This window comes from Acartia tonsa, chromosome 4 (genome assembly GCF_053477335.1).
Source record: "Acartia tonsa isolate MP-2025a chromosome 4, ASM5347733v1, whole genome shotgun sequence".
Taxonomy (NCBI): Eukaryota; Metazoa; Arthropoda; class Copepoda; order Calanoida; family Acartiidae; genus Acartia; species Acartia tonsa.
The window spans coordinates 42,016,101-42,031,646 of record NC_137263.1 but is presented as its reverse complement, the minus strand read 5'-3'; the positions used below and the strand labels follow the sequence as shown (position 1 = coordinate 42,031,646).

Sequence of the window (15,546 nt, the reverse complement as noted above, 5' to 3'; positions counted from 1 at the left end):
TACAGCAACGAAGAAAGGTTTTGCCTGGAAGACCTCCAGACTTCAAAGTTGGACGTGGATGACCAACTGAATGAATTTATTGATTCGTTTCCAAGGCGGAATATGAACAGGCATTGGAACATGAAAAATATTCGAAACCTGATGAATGAAGTGGAGCTAATTCAGATTGCTTTGGAATGTAACTACCCCCATGTTGCTTTTGAACTTTGACTACACAGTATAAACCTGATCCATCGATCTGCCTGTTCAATCCCCGATGAAGTATTTTTTAATATGTAAATATTTGTTATTATCTATTTAGATTATTCAATCGATACATATATCCAGTTGATTTTGATTTATATTTGATTTTATTGTAAATATCTAATTTGATTAACTAAATGAAAATATATCTTATTGAATAAATTGAATACATGGACTTATTCTATTGATATGATAATATGTTATTGTTAGTAGCGAATATACTCTATAATTTGGGATTGTCCGGTAGTACGTCTTTTGATAACAATAGCTTCTATGTTGTCTTATACCATATCAATTTATAGTTAGATGTCACTCATTATATTGATGTAATTAAGTAGGTTTATCTAATTAAGCGATAGCTGTAAGAGTGGAGCCTTTTTACAATTTGTGTCGTTCAAATGGGTTGTTTATGCACGTAAGAATCGTCCTGTCAATTTCAAACTTTCTAGATGATTCCTGAAATAGTTGGGTGCAATCAGGAAAGTGTAGCAACTCTATAATCTTTTCAAAAAGTACGCAATATACAGGTTGATTTTTAAAATTAAGTAGTTTTTTTTGTATTTCTGATTTCTAGGGCGATTGGGTTCCATGCAATAGACGAAACATCTCAATACTCATTTAAAATATTTTAATTTCATGTCGTTAGGCGCTACTATATGGTTTTTCCAAGAACAGAAAGGCACAATATCATGAGCAAAGCAACTTCATAATCAAGTAATGCAAAGAATATTCGTTTTTATTCAATACCAAAATTGGAATAATTTAATGGTCATTTTTACGTGTTCCTAATCTTTTTTTTAGTTGACTAAAATCAATGGTTGAAAAGTTTTAAGCAATAATCAAGATAATACAAGAACATATAATTAAGTTACCCTAATTTTTTTGGCCATCGAATCAAGTGTACATAATATTTTGGTTTTAGAATAATTCACAAGTCAATGTTCCCTTCCTTGGTTATTTAGTTGGTTTTTAAGGCCCCCAACTCATCATAAAATAGTTGAGTTCTCTGGTCAAAATTACTTTCCTTACTCGTCATGGGGTAATGGCGCAATGGGTAGGGTGTTGGCCTGGTAATCTAAGGGTTCCCGGTTCGAGCCCCGCAAGATACAAAATTAACTCTGAGGAATTGAGCCATACTGATGAGCCCTAAAAGGGCGAAACACTGTGTCTATGGATACTATATAAAGTAGTAAGGTTTAGTTTGTCCGTTAAGATCTCGCCAACCACTTAACCGATTTTCCATTTTAGGAAAGCTACTATAGGTTCTGGATTTTTTTAGTTTTTTTTAAATTAAAATCTTTGGAAGGTTTAAGGCTCTTTTACTAACCTTATTTTTCTAAATGCTAGGAGCGCAGCCCCTAGTTGATATAAATAAATGTAAACAATTTCCTGTGAGCTGGGGCCACTGATACTGGAGGTCCTGTTGGCCACGCTAGCCAGGGAGTTGGCACCCCTACCCACGTCAAGTTTCTTCATTGACTTGACAAGATCCATCATCCACTCATCTACTCTCTCCTGTTGAAAAAAAAACAAGGATTTTAATCACCGCGAGAGTGACTAATCCGAGAGAACACCACAATGAAATTGCTCTCGAAGATATTAACAAAGTTTACACCCTAAGGTGCGGAAGGGGGTGTAAAGGGTTGAATTGTCAAATTCTAGAAAGAACTTCAATCCCTTTTTTCACCCCCGGCGTTAGACCCCCCTAGTCAATCGCTGTGTACGCCACTGTGTACTAAGTCATAGTTTCAAAACCTGTGTTTTTAACTCTTTTAAGTTTTGGTAATTCTGGCTTGTAAATTTTTTTTATGTCCTAGATGCTAAATTTCGAATTACTGTATATTAGTTTAGGTATTAAAGTGTTAAACTATTCTAATTCAAAATATAGTGTAAATTAGATTCGACCTATCTTTAAGTAAAACAATTGATTTAGTTAGAGGTTTAATTTATGAAAATTAAATGAGACACTGAAATCAATGTGAATTCATTATTGTTATTACTGCTTTATTTTTGTACACGACTGTCCTTATTTAAAGCAAAACTTTTATATAATTAGGGTAAATCCATCCGTCCGTCCTGAACAGTTAGCTCCGTCCGTCCGGAAGAGTTAGCTCCGTCCGTCCGGGACAGTTAGCTCCGTCCGCCCGGAACAGTTAGCTCCGTCCGTCCGGAACATTTAGCTCCGTCCGTCCGGGACAGTTAGCTCCGTCCGTACGAAACAGTTAGCTCCGTTCGTCCGGAACAGTTAGCTCCGTCCGTCCGGGACAGTTAGCTCTTTTTATTTAAACAGGTTATAATTGATTTCATGATTTTAAACTTTGCATGATGATTCCCATAACAATGAGGTACAATTTAGTAATCGTATCAAGCAACTCTATAATCATTACCAGAAAGTCCCTATTCCTATTTAAAACATGCTGATTTTTTACTTTTTTGACGACAAATATTTGTATGAGATAATGATCCTATTCATCTGCATTAATATTCTGCTTATTCAGTTCCGACACAAAATTTAATGTTCGTTTATCCTACCGCTTCAGAGCTTCGTTTTTATGGATATTATCATCCTTGTTATATTATAATTACAAAATCTTACTCTTAATTTTTCTTTTTTATCAGTTTGATCAGCTTTAGTATCTGCCTGCTTGAGAAGATAAATCAGATTCCATCCAAGTGTTTGTTTACCAACAGATTCTTCACCCACTGGACTTCTGGATAGAACATTATTATATTAAACTAGTGTTTGTCAATTAGGATGGAGACTCATACAAAGTGTCCGAAAAAATGAGCCGTGTGACGTAAATCGATCCATTTCTTTTTAAGGAGTTTTCTTACTCCCCCTACTGTCATCTTTCCCTTTTATGACGCCTATTAAAATAACTCTGATGGAAAAAAAATCAGTTAATTGAGTTACAATACTGTAAATACACAATCATTAATTTAAAGTGTTGTTGGACTTAAATTGCTTCTCTACTATTGAACGTAATCGTATTTGGTAATGATAAAATTGGCGTTCCCATTCCATTAATATATAATTGTTATTATACAGTATACAATTCCTACTTTGATATATAAAATACAAAAGTAACTCTTTTTAGTTTTCCACAAATAAAAATAATTAATCTCAAGTGAATTAATATACCAAAAAATAATATCTTTATATTTTATATTATTGGCAGGGCATTGCAAGGGGGTATAAGACTTAAGGTGGGAAGGTTAAGGTAATTCTTGTTTTCGGAGGGAGGGGGGGGGGGGGCTGTTGACACACTTCCTCACGTTTTTCATTCGGATCTACCAACTAAATTCAAATATAAATTACTTCAAAATTTTCAATTGAGATTGTTTTCTTTAATTTCCTTGAATGTTAAAGCGGATCCTAATTGGTCCAGTAGGGGCACTTGAATGAGGGGGAGGGGGGATAAGGCCATTCTCCACTTTCAGTTTTAGTTTTTAAAGGGAGAAGTTAGTACAAACTTTTTCGGTGGGTATATTTTTTTGTAGGGGCGATTTTTCTTGGGAGGGTTGAGGAGGGTACCCTTACAAAAAAAAGCCTCCAATGGACCATATCGGGCCAGTGGTTAACTACTGACACAAAGACAGTTAGACATCCTGTTACTTTTACATGTACATGGCTTATTAACCTAATCAAAATTTAATCATACCAATTCATACATACTCAAACAACACGAAAAACAGGCATTGCATATTTGACATGTTAATTTCGAAAGCTCAATAATTCTTGTAAATTTATGTCCTTAGATATGAAACATTTTACCGCTTTTGTCTGTCCGTTCAGATTTCACAAACCACAGCAGCGCTTTGGTTCTATATCCTAGAACTAGGAAAGCGTTATAAAGGTTCCATGAAGGACGCAGCCACTAGTAAAATGAACAGTGACAGCCAAAACTAAAAGAATAACTGACATACATACCCGAGTTACAGAGTAGCTGCGCTATTAAAAAAACCGCCTTATTTTGCGGCCATCAATAATCCTAATGACAAGAGTTGCAAGTACCGCACTTATAACCCACACACAACCCAGGTAATTGCATAGTTAATAATAATCATCAGTATTATTATTAAAAGCAAAGCTTTTCTACAACTAGAGTCTGCGGCAGTCTGTGCGTCCTTACCAATAAATTGATAATATGTATAACAACTCTTAAAACACAACAAAAAGTTCTTACAAACATTTTAACATGTTGATTATTTAGCTAAATTTAATAACAAAATTTAACATATTAAAATAAACCAATTGATTTTATTTCTAGATGGCGATTTCTAAGACTACATGTAAGCATATAAGCAAAAGCTAGGTTATCTGTAATTTTGTCTCTGAATGTAAATAAGTTCATAATTAGCAATCTATATATTAATTGATTTTTTTAAATATTAACTGACATGCTATTATTCTGTAATTGATCTTTTGTCCAATTTGATGAGCTTTACTTTCATGAATGTTGTCATCCTTGTTTTGTATTACCTCATGTTTAATAAATATATATTAACAATTTTGTTCCTCTAGTTATTTACAACAATATATTATGAATTAGCTCATTTTGTACTTACAAATAAGTAGATTATAGCGGAGCTACTATTATTCAATAAAAGATTTAAATTTAAATGAATATTTTTTGTTTTCACCCAAATGTGCTTATCAAGCAACACAACCCCCTCCTCACCTCCCCCAACTATTTTTTAATTAATTGAAAATAAGTAGAGTCAGTAAGTTTTTTCCTCTATTCCTAACCCCTACGGTTATCACAAACCCTGCAGGGTCTATACCTGCAATGCCCTTTGCCTGCAAGGTTACCCTGTACCCAATATAACCCAACCTGACTCGAAAGAAGGTAAAAACACACACTAAAAACTATTGGCCACCTCCCCCGAATTCTCAAATTTATTTCAAATTGAGAGGAGAGGTTTCTGTGCTAGCTTAGATATTTTGAGGGAACCGTCCATTTTTGTTAATTTTAAAATAGAATATTTTCATTTTCGCTTTCAATAACGGCAAATGCTTCGTTATCTTGTAAAATTAAATGTAGAGGATCAAATGATTTCATCCTTATTATTTTATTATTTTTTACGTATGCATGATTTTGGAACTGATTAATACCTCTTGGGACGAAGGACCAGACTTTTGTAGTAGGCAATAAGGCGATAACATCCGGACTAGTGCAGCTACAACCAATACTTTTTTTTTCACGGATTTTTTGAAATTCAAGTAGTACAGCTGCAATTATTATGCCTTTTGGTGAAAAAACACTTGTGTAAAAATTTTATCCATTTTGAACAAGTATTGTGCCCACTGCCCAGTAATTTCACTTTGAAATTTTGAGGCCCCCCTTATGAGGGTCAAAAAATCAATGCATCAGAACTATGGCTTCATGGTACTCCCTGAATAGGACTTGAGGAGTAGAATCAGAAATTTTGAAAATATCTCGTTCCTAGCCTGAGAAAATCTCAACATTTTTTTGAAAAATGACCAATTTTTTGAGGTTTTTTGAGATTTTCTCAGGCTAGAAATGAGATATTTATTCAAAAAAATCCTGATTCTACTCATCAAGGCCTATTCAGGGAGCACTATGAAGCCATAGTTCTGATGCAAAGATTTTTTGACCCCCATAAGGGGCGCCTCAAAATTTCAAAGTAAAATTACTGGGCATAATACTTCTCCAAAATGGTTAAAGTGTTTTTTCACCAAAAGGCATAATAATTGCAGCTGCTCTACTTAAATTTCAAAAAAGCCGGGGGAAAAATCCCCTAACAACCAACCCTTTAATTGTACGAATTTTTCAGAAAGCCCTGTCTATGCATGCTTATGAGTTAGGCCTTTTTGGGGCCAAGGCATTCCCTACTTACTCTGCCATATCAGCATTAGGTACAACTTTTATGACATGGTTTGGGCCGAAATTCGAATAGATCACTAACCCAACGTCGAACGGATGCGCTACGTGTTACGCTATAGCCTCAGGTCTAGTTTTCAGAACTACTTACTTTTCATCATTAGAAGAATCAAAATCTGACATATCAACATTGGACTTTCAACCATGATTTGCCCTATTTTATTATTCACATTTATGGTAACTTTTTCACATTATTTCATTGAATTTTGCTATAAATTGTTATATTTTCACTAAATACTTGTTTTTCTTTCTCATATAAATTTTAAGGTAACTTTGTAAAACTGGTATAAAACTAAAAAATAAATTGATCTAAAAAGAGCATTTGATACTTGTCTTCACAAACCCATGGTATATCAATTACTGGGAACAAATAAGAAAATTTGAGGGGGGGAAATAAAATTTGGGCTTTATGGTAAAAATAAGGACAATATGTGGAGTGGGGGGGGGGGGGGGAGTAAAGGAAGGTTTTTACTCGTCTACTTGTATATAACATACATTATACTTTGTATGCAATCAAAACAGCACAATTTTAGATTATCAAAATATAGAGATTTTTTAGGTTTATGTTAGCAAAAGCGAGGCTTTTGTAAGTTTATCAATAATTTATAAAGTAACTTTGCTATAATAGTAAATACAAGTTTTTTACGACTAAACAATTTATTCATGCCCATAAATGTAACAAACCTGGATGTTTTCTACTTTGTGACATACACAAAAAGCTTTGTTTTAAGCCCGAAATTAAAATATTGAAGTTGGGATTGGAGAGGATTTGAAGGAAGCCTGCAGCTAATACACTATTTTTTCTACTGAGAGACTGTGATCAGTAGACCTTAATCACGTTTTAAGGTTTTAGAATTCAATAACAGAAATGTTAATTTTTTTTTTTAAATTAGGCTATCTGGAAAACTTTAGATCTTTGAAAATAAAATTGTCCACAAGAAAAAAAATCGGAAATTTGATGCAGGCCTCCTTTAAGTAATAAATTATATCCAATTCATTATTTCTGTGTATTTCCAGATTTTCTAATTTTCGTTACATAATGTTTGGGGATACAATTCTGGCTTTTATAACATTGCAATTTGTGCTTTTTTGCAGATTTGATTGACTACCATACATTCACGCCTTTCGTGGCTAATCACAATAACTTAACCATAACTATTCACTACAACATACACTAAACCAAAAGAAAGAGTAAAGCATGACATGGATACAGGGATGAGTCAATGGGTACAAAATAATTCTTTATCTTATTTATCAGGTGTTTAATTGTGTATGTGTTAGCCGATAATTGTTAAGAGAAAATAAGATTTATAAAATAATTTAAGTGTTACTGTTTCCTTTATCACTGAAAGTAAGGGAATTAGCTTATATTGTAATATTATTATTCAAAATTTTCATTATAAATACAAAAGAGAGAAAGAGAGAGAAAGAGAAAGAGAAAGAGAGAAAGAAAGAAAGAGAGAGAGACAGAGAGAGAGACAAGGTGAAAAGGAAAAACGGAAAGTGAGAGAGAAAAGGAAAGAACTAAAGTGAGAAAGTGAGAAAGATAGAAAAAAGGAAAGACCGAAAGTGAGAGAGAGAGAGAGAGAGAGAAAGAAAGAGAGAAAATAGAGATAAAGTTAGAATTGTGATAATTAAGACTTCAAAAAAGGATAAAGGGAACGAAGAACTACTGAGAAGAGAGAGGAAATGTTATTAAGAGAAAGAAAATAAGAGAGAAAGAGAGAGAGAGAAAGAGAGAGAGAGAAAGAGAGAGAGAGAGAGAGAGAGAGAGAGAGAGAGAGAGAGAGAGAGAGAGAGAGAGAGAGAAAGAGAGAGAGAGAAAAAGAAAAAGAAAGAAATAAAGAGAAAGAAAATTGGCATGGGAACATATTAACTATAATTTTGAGGATAAATAATAAATATGTAGCTTATGAAGTCTAGTGTCCCCATATTATTATAACAGCAAAGCATTTTTTCATCCACGGTGTGTCCACTCTTTAGTTTATACTCTTACAAGACTTAAAATACATGTTAAAATTGCCAAATATAAATAAATTCTATAGTAATAAAAGTTTCCATCAACCTGTTGCTTTGACAATTGATTTGATCACTGAACCGATAAGGATATTCTTGTCAGTATTATTATATAAAGGTTATTTTGTTAGCCTATAACGAGCTACCTTAGGAAATCTTCATTTAGCTTACGGTATGGCTTTAGTCTATTTACTACCCCTCTCGCATCCTTTTAATTCCGAGCCCCCAGAATTTTTAAAAGAAGACATATATCATTAATTTTAGACTGAGTGAAATATAAGGATGTTGAAAACTATCTTATAACAAATAGGGACTTTTAGACTGGCTACGCTTCCAGAACCCTTTCCTATTACATAACTTTTTACATACCTTTATTCAATTTATCGTATAATACCTAAAGAATGGTACATGTCAGTTGAATTATTAAATATATGATTTACTTACAGATAGATAAAGAAATAGATTTCTGTATATTTATGGACAATGACATTTAAGGTACTATTATTTTATTTTTACGTTTCTCATCGAGAATGATCTTTTCCAGTATGGCTTCGAAAACGTTGTATTATAACCTGTTCTAGTCATACTGAAAAATCATTTATTACAGAGTACAGACAATTTTCCACAAATTAACAAAGAATTATAAAATTAATACCAGTTTCCTTAGCCCGGTTATACGGCACCTCGGGGCACAAAACTGGTTTCAATCTTATAATTCTTATTTCTTATCCGCGGTAATCTGTCTATAATACTATGCGATAAATAACTATTATTAACATACTTTCACTTTTAAATCACTGGCGACTGGACCTAGTATCTAGTGTAAATAGTGCAGTAAAATGGTTTAGTGGTTAACGAAATCTAATATATAAACAAACAAAAACCTTACTTCTTTGTATATTAAGATTTACTTTTCCATAACATAAAACAACAAAACTATTAGTTTGATTAATCTAAAAAATGTAATAGCATTCTACCAATGCAAAGTAAACCATTCCTGTATCTAACTATCCATCACTATCACTATCAGAGATTAGCAGATAAGATAACGGTCGATAGATGTTCTATTCTTGTGTGTAAAATTCTGCTTTTGGTAATCAGCAAACTTTTAGTGGAAAAGAAGGTTTGTAAATTAATTAACCTGCCATAGTCCCTTCCCTGCCTGACTTATGACACATGTATTGTAAAGTTAAACTCCTGCTAAGTAATATTTGTAGTATTTGGGGGGAAATTTCAGGGATAAGTGGTTTAAAGATTGACAATCTGGGTATTTTTTCCTATACCTAACACTTGCGGCGGGCCCTAATCCTGCGGGGATTATATCTGTGGTGCCCTAGCCCTCACTTAAAGTAAAAACAAACCAACGAAAAATGACCCCCATCCCTCTTGTTTTAAGTTTTTTTTAATTTTCTTCACTTATTATTTATTTTCTCTGCTGCTCTTTTCTAAAGAGCATTTAAATGTATACAATCTACTAGGTCTGTCAGTCCGTCGGTCATAAGACAAAGACATATAAATACCATTTGATGAACTATTCGTGATTTTCTATCAATCTTATTTACATGTACTTATTTATCTTTCTTTTTCTTCCTCTTTTGTATATGGCTTCGCTACTTATGGATGTTGTCATATATTGAGCCCTTTTACTTCCTTTTTCTTATATTCATTTGCCTATACATAAATCTCTGATAAATGCTGTCACAATTTATTTCCTGTATTCCATGTTTTCATATGAAAATAGCAAAACTATTAAGTACATTCGGCAATTTTAGTTGTTTGCTTAATAATAACAACAAAAAGTTTTGATTAAGTTTTTAGTCTCCGCCCTAAGTGCTTTATAGCTGGTTGTGGAGAAGGATATGGGTCAGGTTTTGGTAAAAATAGCGGCATAACAAGAGATGTTAAAACTATATTTAATGCTAAAATAACAGACACAAAATGTAAATAGAAATGATATTGAGAATTGATAGGCCAAAATATAAAATTTTATTTAAATTAAATAATGTATGTTTTTTAGAAAAGGTCATTTTTTTATTTTTTCAAAAAAATTTTAGAATACAACAGAAGATATTTTATCTTATTTGTATAATACCTGATTTAATTTCTTCTCTTCTAGCTAAAATATTCCATCTCAACAAAGAACTTTTGATGGCAGTTCATTGATTTATAATTTTTAATTTTATGATCAAGACAAAGTTCACATTATGGTAGTTTCCCTCAGCGAGTACAGAACCACCCACTCTTTATTTTTAAATTAAATTCAAAATAGGAAGGGGAGGTTGCTTAATTGCTTGATTTGATTAGTTGCTAGGGAATAGTTATTTCTTTCATCGTATTATAAACGGCTTTCCGCGGATATAGAATGTACAATTATAAGATTAAAACCAGTTTTTTAGCCCCGAGGGTTAAAAAAAACTTGTTTTAATCTTATGATTGTACATTTTTATATTCGTAGAAAGCTTTACGAGAAACTTTTTACTCATTTTTTTAAACAGTTGTTTTAAAGATTGTATTAAAATAATAAACTAGAGAAAAATTAAATTTAGAAATTAATCCTTCAATCTTATTATCTAACATTTTTGATTGACAGTAAAGTTAGAGACAAAATTTTTTCTCTCATCAAAATATTTTTAGTTGCTAAAAGTAAATGTTTATATATTTTAAAAATAAATCTTTGACTGCCTTTGAATCGAATCTAATCTCCATGTTGTAACTTGTTACTAGTTACTATCTGGTTACAACTGTAACTTAGTTATGGTAACCAACTGTTACAGTGTCAAGTACTCATTGAAAACTAAACATTTTGTGTCCACAAGTGGCTGTCCATCCACAAAACAAGGACGTGTTTGGTATTTTTTTAATGGGGTGGTTGTTATTAATACTATTACTAATTCTCCAAAATTGCTATAAATCAATAAGAATTATTTATCGCCTCGTATCATAGACAGCTTTCCGCGGATATTGAAATGAAGAATTATAAGATTAAAACAGTTTTGTAAGCTCCGATGGGTTGAGGGCCAGATCTAAAAAAAACTATTATTAATTTTATGGTTTTTATTTTAATATTCATGGAAAATTGTCTGTATTTCGTTGATATACATTTTTCAGTAAGGCTAAGAAACAATTCTAATCAATTGGATGTTAATCGGTTTCGGATCCATACTGGAAATAAGTTTTTTTTCTTTCAACTTCAACTAAATGACATGTAACTCTTTCAACTAAAGCCTTGGTTTTAGAATTCTCTGAAATGCTTAGTTATTGAAATAACATTGTAAATTAGACTTGGGATAAAATTGACAGTTATAGGACGGACGGACGGACATTGTAAATGAAAGAAAAGATGATGAAAAAGAGCTTATGGTGCCTAATAGAAATAACGTCATACAATACAAATGACCAATGACATGCCAGTATTGATTGTAATTAACCAATGGTGAAATGTATACTGGCCTTTCATTGGCCATTTGTATTAGATGACGTCATTTTTTATGAGACACTATAAGCTGCTTATTTATTCTTCTTAAAGATTTTAGTTAGAGTAATGGAAAGTTTCATACAGGACCCTCTTTTTACGCCATTGCACCCAAGTTATTGTTTGTGCTTAGCGGCGATACTCACAAAACAAGAACATTTCATTACAAAGGCATCGAAGCTGGGGGAAAACTAAAATAAACTTGGTTTTCTTACATTGAATTCTTAGGAAGTTTCATAAAATTTTATTAATACCTTAACAAAAATGGCACATTAACGTAAAAGGGGAGAGGGAGAAACGAAGCTCTTTATAGTGCCTATAAAAAAAGGGGATAAATTTGAAAACTTTTGGTCGAAGTCCCCAAATGACGTCATATTATAATAGTCCATATTCTAATATGACGTCATTCGGGATATTTTTTAAAAGCTTAAAGAATTTTGGGAAAGAGACAAATTTTTAAAAATTGTTGTTTATGCATTCTTGTGTATTTTCTGATTAGTAGCGAGGAAAAAAATAATTGCAGAAAATCTGTGCACACTGAAAAAAGTTATTTTACTTTTGGATAGAGACAGAGAGAGAGAGAGAGAGAGTCGGTGAACTTTTAGTTTTTTTTCCTGATTAATTATTTTTGGTCTAAAGAGTTGGGCTAGTTAGAAGTCATTATTATTTTATTATTAAAACTATTTTTGTTTCTATTATTATTTTGTCATTATAATGAATATTTATGTATTTTGTCCAAATTATTTCAAATAATTGCATATTTTCCTTTTTTAGGTTATGGTAGGTAGTGTATGGTTTTAGAAAAGTTCCGCATAGTTAAAGATCTATCAAAGAACAATATTTTTTTTATTTATTTTAATTAGCTTTAAAGGAAGCCTAAAGGAAATTCACCGCTTTAACTAGTGAAAGAATGCCACAAGCTTCAAAATTAAGGTATTTGGTATTTTAACATAAATTTATGTGGCAAATACGAAATCTAAACCTATTTATTTAATGAACTTAATTAATAATTTAGAATAAAGGTCAGTGGCGTGCAAAGCACTTTGTATAGGGGGGGGCATTTTGAAGATTTTGTAAAATTTTGCCCCCCCCCCCTAAAACAAAGTGCCCCGGGGGGGCACTTTGCTTTAGGGGGGGGGCATTTTGATTATATATACTAATTTTAAATAAGGGCGTTTTTAGGGGTGGGATTATTTGATTATGGGCCTTCTAGTCCTTATCCCTTCTTCCCCATCCCTTCCCTCATCCCTATTTCCCATTTATATCCCCCATCTCTTCCCCCCCCCACATCTTCTCCCCCACCCCCTCTCCCCACCCTGCAATGACCAAAGGGAAGGGAGCTAGAAAGCATCTTCGATAAAAGATAATTTAACCTTTCCACCCCGCCCCCCCACCACAAAACATTTTTTATGGGTGGAAGGAGATGTTATAAAATCTCAGCAGGAAGGATGAATAACCCCATTAAAAAAAATTTGGGGGAGGGGAGAGATAAAATCACTCATTTTGGAAATAATTTACCAAAAATTAACCTAATATGTAAAACTGATTTTAAATAATTCTTTATTGTATGACTACAAGGATGACAACATCTTTAAGTAGCAAAGCACAAAAATTATTAATAAGAATACAGACAAGTAGATTTAAAGAGCATCTGTTGAAATAAATATATATTTTTGGTAGAAAAAGTCACAAATCCTTTTTCCTGTATGTTGTGTGATGACAGTCAAAGTAAATTACATACTGGATGCTTGAAACAGCAAGAAATTTTATTTTTTTGAATATTATAATCCACAAAAAAATTTATCGTAACATAAAAACCAAAGATATAAAGAACTATGTAAAAAATAAAAAAAAATTACTTGTCCTTTCATCTACAGATATAAAAATCTCTTAGAAATATGGAAAACTTTGGGGTATAGTCTCTTTTGTGGTAACGCCTCTTAAGGGGCATTTCGTCGTATTTTCATAGTAGCTTTTAATAGGTTATTCTAGATTAAGTTAGGTCAGGTAATTTCCCGCAGGGTTAGGCAATTGGCCCCGTAGGAGCTATAAATAGGGAAAAAGCTACTGTGAAAATAAGATGAAATGCACCTTAAGAGGCAATGTCACAAAAGGGACTATACCCGAAATTTAAAAGATACAAAAATAGCCAAAAACGTCCTGAAAAGCAGTCCGACATCCATGAATTTTTAATAGCTAATTATACTCCATAATGATGGGAATGTTAACATCAAGTTTTAGCCTTCTATCTTTAATTGCAGTTGAAAAAATCACATTTCCCCCTTAGCATTACGTACTGACAGCCATAGTGAATTATAGAGAAGCTAAAAAGTTATATCAACATATCCTACCCTCTTTAAATGGCACTTTAAAACTCTGTTAATTTTTCATTAAGTGGTGTTTCCAAGGATTTATAAGGGCGGTGCGTGAAGCGCACCTAAAAATATTTACTCCCCCTTTGAACTAAAATCAATTAAAGACAACAAGAGTGGCGTATTTTATCAAGTTAGGAATATAGAGTGTAGTTAGTTTTAAGGGTTTTTAATGAAAATTGCCATAAAAAAAACATGTCTTTTTGTAAGGGTATGTACACAAAAAAATGATAAACTTATCCAGAAAATAATATGACATCATATATAGTTATTCATTTAGACAGACATACAGTGTTGAGAAAAAGGCTTAGATAAATACCAACGCTGTTTCTTTTTTATATAAAATAACTTTTTGATTAAATGTTTGTTGTTTACAAATGTTTTTATAGAAATAAAAACAAAATATACAATAAGATAAAAAGCAGAAACCATTTGGAAGTGCGCGAAGCGCAAATTTTTTTCTTCAAATATGCAGGGAGGGAGGGGTTTTTGGGCTATTTATTACACTAGTCCCCAATATTTCATATTAAATTTTCTTATTCGTTGGCTCAACAACTTTGGGGACTTTAATGGAATTTTGATTGGTTGAATAATTAAGTCGTGTCTCCATACATTGCATCCACTAATTGTAATCTATATAAGGGGTAATTTTGTGTATCATCATTGGGGATGTACAAAATTTCTTTGGTAAAAAGTTTATATTATTCAAAATAAAATACTTCCTATTACCTGGTCTGTTATGTTCAGTGAAAAAAGATTATAACCTAATTTCTACACTAATGAAAAAATTTGGTAAAGTTAAATGAATAGTAACTGTCTATTTTTTTTTGGAGTATTTCTTGATCTTTTTTTTGGAAACTGGGATAGTTTTGCTTTTTGTAGGGTAGGGGGCAAAAAGGGGCATTTTTGTTGACCAGGGGGGGGGCAAAATGGGGCATTTTTCAACATTTAGGGGGGGGCAGGGGGGGCGGTGGCTAGGGGGGGGGGCGTTTTGGTCGCTAGGGGGGGGCGATTGCCCCAAATGCCCCCTTCGGTTCGCACGCCACTGATAAAGGTGATTTCATTGATTCAAAAAATAAAGAAAAACTGTGTTTTAGGTGAAAAACTTTCTATACCCCCTATATTAGAAGTTTTTAGTTCAATAGTGAATGAAAGCTGTACTTTTATTGATAATAATAGTTCTTGTTATGTTTGATAGAATATGATTTTTGATCCTTTACAATGTATTTATTTGTAGTGGTGTAGCTATCATAGTTCTCACAAATTTCAAAATTTATCATTAGTTTTATTACCAAGTTATAAAATTAAGATTTTTTGTTCATTATTAGGAGACAATACAGCTGTAGTCAGTCGTCCTTTCTTAGACCATCTCTACCTTCAGCCAGCAGCTCTATAAATCAAACAATCCGCCTAGTGCATCTGCAATAACTTTTGACTGGCTCAAGAAGGCTAATTTACTAAGAATTTTAATTAAATATCTAGCCAACAACAATTCAAAAATTACTCTTTTCTTATAATTAATTGTCCTATTTTCAAA

General features: G+C 32.5%; 1 long non-coding RNA gene across 1 annotated transcript; it reads right to left on the bottom strand.

Annotated features, from left to right (window-relative positions):
- Nucleotides 1-1,631: 1,631 nt before the first annotated feature.
- LOC145318328 (uncharacterized) lies at nucleotides 1,632-10,328 on the bottom strand. The gene is made up of 3 exons (XR_013879309.1): nucleotides 10,258-10,328; nucleotides 2,840-2,954; nucleotides 1,632-1,758 (listed from the first exon to the last, which is right to left on the bottom strand). It is a non-coding gene; the product is annotated as an uncharacterized LOC145318328 (long non-coding RNA).
- Nucleotides 10,329-15,546: the final 5,218 nt, after the last annotated feature.